Here is a 6,823-nt window from a genome sequence, read left to right on the forward strand (position 1 = left end):
GCAAATTCATGCAACTTATGCAAGTAGATTAACTAATTCTACTTTCACTCACTTGCCTTTCTTTAATTCTTAGCCGTTCTTTATTATTTGCTATTCCTTAGCATTAACCGTTCTTTATTCGTTGTCATTCTTTACTATTTGCTATTCTTTAGCACTAACCAATCTTTCCTAAGGTTACTTTACCTTAGCCAACTATGCTACTCGACTCGGTCTTGAGTCAATCAATCGCGAATATGCCGCGCTCTGTCAGGCTCAAGGTGAAGGACGTCTCACATGCACCTCAACCTTAAATCCTCAAACCACATCGCCCAACGGGCGAGGAGAACCAACATATATACTGCTGATGGTGCATGGCATTTGCCACAATCAATACCCAATCCTCTCGGCTAACCCGTAGGTTTCGCCTTTAAACTCACCAACTCAAATCCCTACTATCGGGGAGAAACTCCTACGACCCGACGGGACCGTCCTCTGGGGAGAAACTACTACGACCCAGTGATGACCCGACAGGCTCAACCTCTGGGGAAACTCCAACCCAGTGATGATCACTGCGGAGCTCATCGCTCGAGGGGGAGCGACCGCCCTCAAGTATCGGATGTATAGGTGAGTATGATCCAATCCACAACCATGAGCATACCATGTTCACTAAGGCCACAAGACCTGGGATTCCGGAATCCACTTTGACATCTCAAGGGTTAGTCTTATACCCTATACTGACGACCTTTCTAGGTCCAAACCATTTCCCAACCTAAGTTTAATAACATTAGGTCCAATGCCACTATGCTCATAGCCTAAGCTCTATAACCCTAGGTCCATTGTTCTTTACTACTTAGGTTCATTTGACTCTAGGTTTAATGTCACTATATTCATAACCTAGGTCTACTTAACTCTAGGTTCAATTCTCAACCTATGTTTAATATATTAGGTTTAATGCCACTCGTAATTCACCTATGTTCCACGACACTAGGTTGAATGCCACTCGTGTTCTTGTTTCCTAGTTATTCACACTTAGGATTCTTTATATGCCACACCTGTCGAGTTCTTTACTATACTTGGAGTTCGTCGTCTCAAGTTCAACATTCACGTCATTCTAGCATAATCTTGCAATATGAATCATGCATATATTCTTTAGCATCTCACACACATGCCTATGCATTCATAATTAGTGTCTTAATATTATACATTTATTTAGCATTTAGCTCTTATGCATTCGTTATTAGCATCTTAATCATGCATTTAGATCTAAATCATGCATTTACATAACATCTAGTTCTTGCATCTAGCTTATGTATTTATTTGGCATACATCTTATACATGCATTTAGCATTTAACTCATGCATTCACTTAGCATATACTCTATGCATTCATTTACATCTATCATATGCATTCATTACTAGCATGTGTCCTTTACATTCAATTAGCACACATCCTATGCACTTACAATTAACATCTACCTCATTCAATCACTAAGCATATATCTTATGCATTTACATAATATCTAGTTCTTGTTTTTCAATGTCGAATTCTCTAATCGACCAAATTTAACATGCATAGTTCATCTTCTATGATCCACAATATGGCAACATGCATAGTTCATCCAACATAATCTACAGTATATCAACATGCATGTTTTATCTAACATATTCCAATGGTAGGCAACATCCTTCAACATAATATAATTCATGCATTCATCTAGCAATTATATCATGCATCATATTATCATTTGCAACCTACCAAACAAACATATATGCATCAACGATAAAACTGTATTCCACTTCGACATGGAAGCGAGCTAATATCTTTGGTGAGCACAGCCCACCTGTTATTGCGTTCCGATTGCTTGTAGTCACTTGTAATCGGCCTCTCGCGGCACCCGCCGCCCGGTTCGGCTCGAACTCGCACTCGACCACCAAACGGCCACGAATCCACAATCCGAAAATTTAAGGTCTATAACATGATGCCACGATGCTCCGGATCCGTTCTCGTGATTTTTGGACGTCGTTTCGGCCCTCCAGGCGAAAACGAAGCCGAAACGTCCGTTTCTTCTATATCTTCGCATAGGCTCGACGAATCGCCGAACCGACTTCGCCATCACGTCGGAAATACCTTCAATTAGATTTACATAGGGTTAAATTAGATCAAGCCCTTATATTTTGCAAAATCTCATTTTTAAGCCCTAAGATGCACTATTGTAAGAAATCATCACATAATCTCTTAATTCATACAATAGTCTTCCATTTAGCATCTAAGGGTTCCTCTAAATCCAATTCTAGAGCATATAATTCAAACCCTAGAAATCCACCATTTTAAACCTAGCCTCTACACATGCTCCAAATAACCCAAATTAAATGGAGAAAACATGCTAACATCACATTAGAGGCTACTAGAATACTTAAGCATAAGGATTGAATTGAAATCCTACCTTAAATCATGAGATCTCACCTTAGGCCACCATGCTCATCAAGTTAAATCCACCATTGGAAAGCTTGCTTCACCATTAGAGAGCTCCAACTTCATCTCCAACATCATCTCCTCCAAAATCCCAATTTTGGGAGAGAAATCTAGAGAGATGAGAGAGAAATCTAGAGAGAGAAAAGGAGGTCTTCTCTCTCTCTCACCATGCGTGTGTGAGTGTAGGGGTAGTGGTGCTCGGTTGAAGGAGAACGGAGAAAAGCACCTTTTGTTACACAAATAGTCCCCTCAACAATACACAATTTACATTCAGTTTTGCAGCTCCGGTACAGATAATTTTCGCCTGCCCTTCTAGATGTCCGTTTAAGCTCAAATTTGACAGTCACGCTCGGTTTTACTTAACTTAACGAAAGAAATTTTAATTTTTCAGTTTCGACCCTGTTTGGTCACCGAAAGCTCTACCGAATTGTAATCTCTAGCAGATAGCAGTCGGATTTTATTTTCCACTTTTCGGGTGTCGGATTGACATGAAACTTTAAATCTAGCCTCATAAAAATAATCTCGACATACTTCCAATTTTTCATAATTTTCTGACACTATGCATTTTCTGCTAAAATATCAGCCCCCGTCTCTCGCAGAAAATTCTAAATCTTTTATTTTCGTTCCGATTTCAGCACAGGTCATTTCTGACTTATATTTTACTTCTCTATATCCAATAAAAATTGAATCTTATACTATTTTTATTTATTTTTACTTTTATATCAAAATCTGGTATGTTACATACCATAGCAAACATAAGGCTCCATACTGCTAATGAATATGGTACCTAAGTCATGTCAGCCATTTCCATTTCCATACCTGATGATTGCTCGGCCGACAACTTTAAATGAATAGGAAACAGGGTACAAACTAGCTTTGCATTCTACATATTGAAGCACCGCTAAACTTTCTCTATATAACTCTTCTGCGAAAGCAAAACCTTCCTATTCTTTCTCTCCCGTAGTACCTTCAACTCGAGTATTTGGTTCGTAGCTCCTAAGTCCTTCATATCAAACTCACCGGCTAACTGAGTCTTCAGGATAGATATCCGGCCCTTGCTATTTCCCGCAATCACTGTGTTGTCGACATACAATAGGAAAAATATAGAAGCTCCAGTCATCATAACCGCAAAAATATTCACAATGATCTGCCTTGAATCTACCAAAAACCAAATTCATAATGAAGGAATCAAATTGCTTATACTAGCATCTTGGCGCCTGTTTCAAGCCGCACAACTATTTGTTCAACCGACAAACCAAAAAATACTCCTTGCCTCTTTCGACAAAGCCTTCTGATTGCGACAAATAAATCTCTTCCTCTAGGTCACCATGCAAGAAATTAGTTTTTACATCCATCTGCCGGAGCTCCAAATTTAGGACCGCCGTAATCACCAAAACGACCCAAATAGTGGTAAAATGAACCACCAGTGAGAAAATCCCATCAAAATTGATCCTTGGCTTCTAAGCATATCCCTTCACCAACAATTTCGCCTTGAACCTCTTCACATTTCCATCCACATCATTTTTTATTTTAAATACCCACCAACATCCAATCGCGTTCTTCTAAAGTGACTCCATCTCCTCTTCCATCGCGCATCGCCACTTTCCATCATCGGTTGACTCACAAGCCTTTTTATATGAAGTCGGATCATCTTCCTCCACTAAAGCAACATATGCACTAACATGATTAGCAGAAGGAATAAATGAAGTGATATAGTCAACATACCTCGCAAGAGGTCTAATGACCCTCCTAGGATGCCCGGAATCCGCTGGTGGCTCCGCTGGTAAATTTGTATCTTGGAATGATTGCGAAGATGCGAAATCCGGTTCATCATCAACCACCTCATGACCCTGCTGTGCTTGCTCAATTTCTACCTCAACATGTGCTTCAAAGAACTCAATTGGAACCATAGCATCATTCTCATACTTTTCCTTGGTGCCTTGAAAGGACCACTCGTTGAAGACACCAACACGACTTACGACAATCTTGTGGATAGTAGAATCGGACAATTGATACCCCTAAAGACCTTTCGCATAGCCAAAAAATATACACCTCCCAGAGTTCTTATCCAATTTTGACCTCTTCTCCTTCAGTATCCATGCATAAGCATCACATCCAAAGACACAAAGATAAGAGTACTCAATAGACTTGCCGCTTCAGAAATTTTCAAACCAAGTTATTTTGTCAACACTCGATTGATCAATTAACAAGCCGTGCTCACGGCTTCCGCCCAAAATCTCTTGTCAAGTTTTGAAGTACTCAGTATACTCCAAGTCCTCTCCATGAGTATTCTATTTGACCTTTCCGCTACACTATTTTGTTGTAGTGTACTAGGTACAATGAGGTGCCGTTATGCTCCATGCTTACTACAAAACTCATCAACTTCTCTTGAATAATACCCCCCTCCGTTATTAGAATATAGGCACTTGATCTTTAAACCCTTTTCATTCTCTACAAGAGTTTTGAACTTCTTAAACGTCTCAAACACGTCGGACATCCGTTTTAGGATATAAACCTAAGCCTTCCGAGAGTAATCATTGATGAAGGAAACAAAGTAAGAACATGTGATGCACCAACTTTCTAGGGGGTCATCCATCCTAAAATTACTCTAGCTTTAGCACACTTAACTCTCTAAACCTCTTGGGCTAAGCCACTGCCCAAAATGTTAGCCCTATTATATCTTATATATAGGGCTACCTGGGATCTCACATTCTTCTCTCTTAAGCTCTAACGTTCTTGTTAGGCTTAGGCTCATAAATACCAAGCGATGTAAGACTGATCTCTCTAGCCTTAACGGACCTTGTGGGGAGCCATGCTCTACCCACTAAAGTCATCAGTATGAGAGTCTCATCTCCCCGCTATATAATCTTGACTCAGCCGAGACTCATCTTATAATTTCGGCTGATAATTGACTCTAATACCAACTGTGACGCCCCAACTTCCCAAGGGGTTACCTATCATAGAACTACTGTAACTCTAGCACGCTTAACACTCTTAACCTTTTGGGCTTAGCCACCGTCCAAAATTGCTATAGTGATGTTAAGAGTTTTAGCCTTTTTATATCTTATATATAGAACTATTTGGGGTCTCATAGAACACCCGCCCAATGAAGTATCGGGCGACTCCCAAATATCCAAATGAATCAACTCAAGATGCTTCTTACTTCTTCGAAGTGATAGAGAGAATGACAACCTCTGTTACTTTGCGTAGATGCTTTAAATCCAATAGTGCAGACTTGAAACCTAGAAGAAGTTCATGGTTAAATAATACCTGCAATCCGTGCTCGCTCATGCCCCAAACGGTGATGCCATGCCGTCGAAGACTCTACCTTCACGCTTGCAACAATCGCTTCTCCCACTTGAGTCTCGCCCGCCGATCTATAAAGGCCACCTACTTGCTCTACTTTCATCAACACCAAACAAACTTGACATACCTTTAAGTGATCCTTTTTGCCGATGAACTTAGGCCCTTGTCATTGAATAACACCGAATCCTTCAGTGCCAAATATAGGTTTGCCAAAACCATTTTGTCTTTCTCTTCAAATTGCTTTTCCGACATCCCTCTCGGCCTTTTCTCCTTTCCTTATAGAGCAATCTCACAAGCATTCTTAGTCAAGATTGCTTGCAACTTCAGTTTCCACAATGTGAAGTTTATTCCATCAAACCAAGGAACCTTATACTTCATCGTTGTAACACTCCTCGCCATCGTTTCATTGTGAATGAACTATAATGAACCAAACACTTTGATACCAATTGAAGGGAGCGGGCGAGGGGTTACCCAGCACACCTCAAACCTACACAAAAGACGAACACGAGTGCAGCAGAAATAGGATCTTGCATAGGTACCTACAAAAATTTAGGTCTTTTGCGACCAACACTATTTGTCGCTATTTCTATTTAGCGACAAAATTAGCTTCGTCGCTGCTTCGTCGTTACCGCCCCGTCGCTAAAACTATTTAGCGACGAAGTAAAACAGTTGGTTGCTATTAACTGTTATATTTAGCGACAAACAAAGATTTGTCACTGTAAATGCACTAATAGCGACAAAATAACTGGTCGCTAGTGACCCCGTAATTTGTTGCTAAATATAAATCTAGATAATATTTTTTGTTTCTAAATATAATCTAATTGCAACAACATCTAGTCGTCGCTAAAAGTCATTATATTTTAATAATTTTATTTTATTATTTTATGATAGTATAGCGACAAGAATAATTTGTCACAAATTCAATAACAAGTAATTAATTCAACGAATATTGTGCGACCAATAATATGGTCGCAAATTTGTCTATCAAGATATACCAGCAATCATATATTAGCGACGAACAGTTTGATCGCAGTTTCAATAATCAATCTATAAGCAATATCCATCC

Source organism: Ananas comosus, unplaced genomic scaffold (assembly GCF_001540865.1).
Source record: "Ananas comosus cultivar F153 unplaced genomic scaffold, ASM154086v1, whole genome shotgun sequence".
NCBI lineage: Eukaryota > Viridiplantae > Streptophyta > Magnoliopsida > Poales > Bromeliaceae > Ananas > Ananas comosus.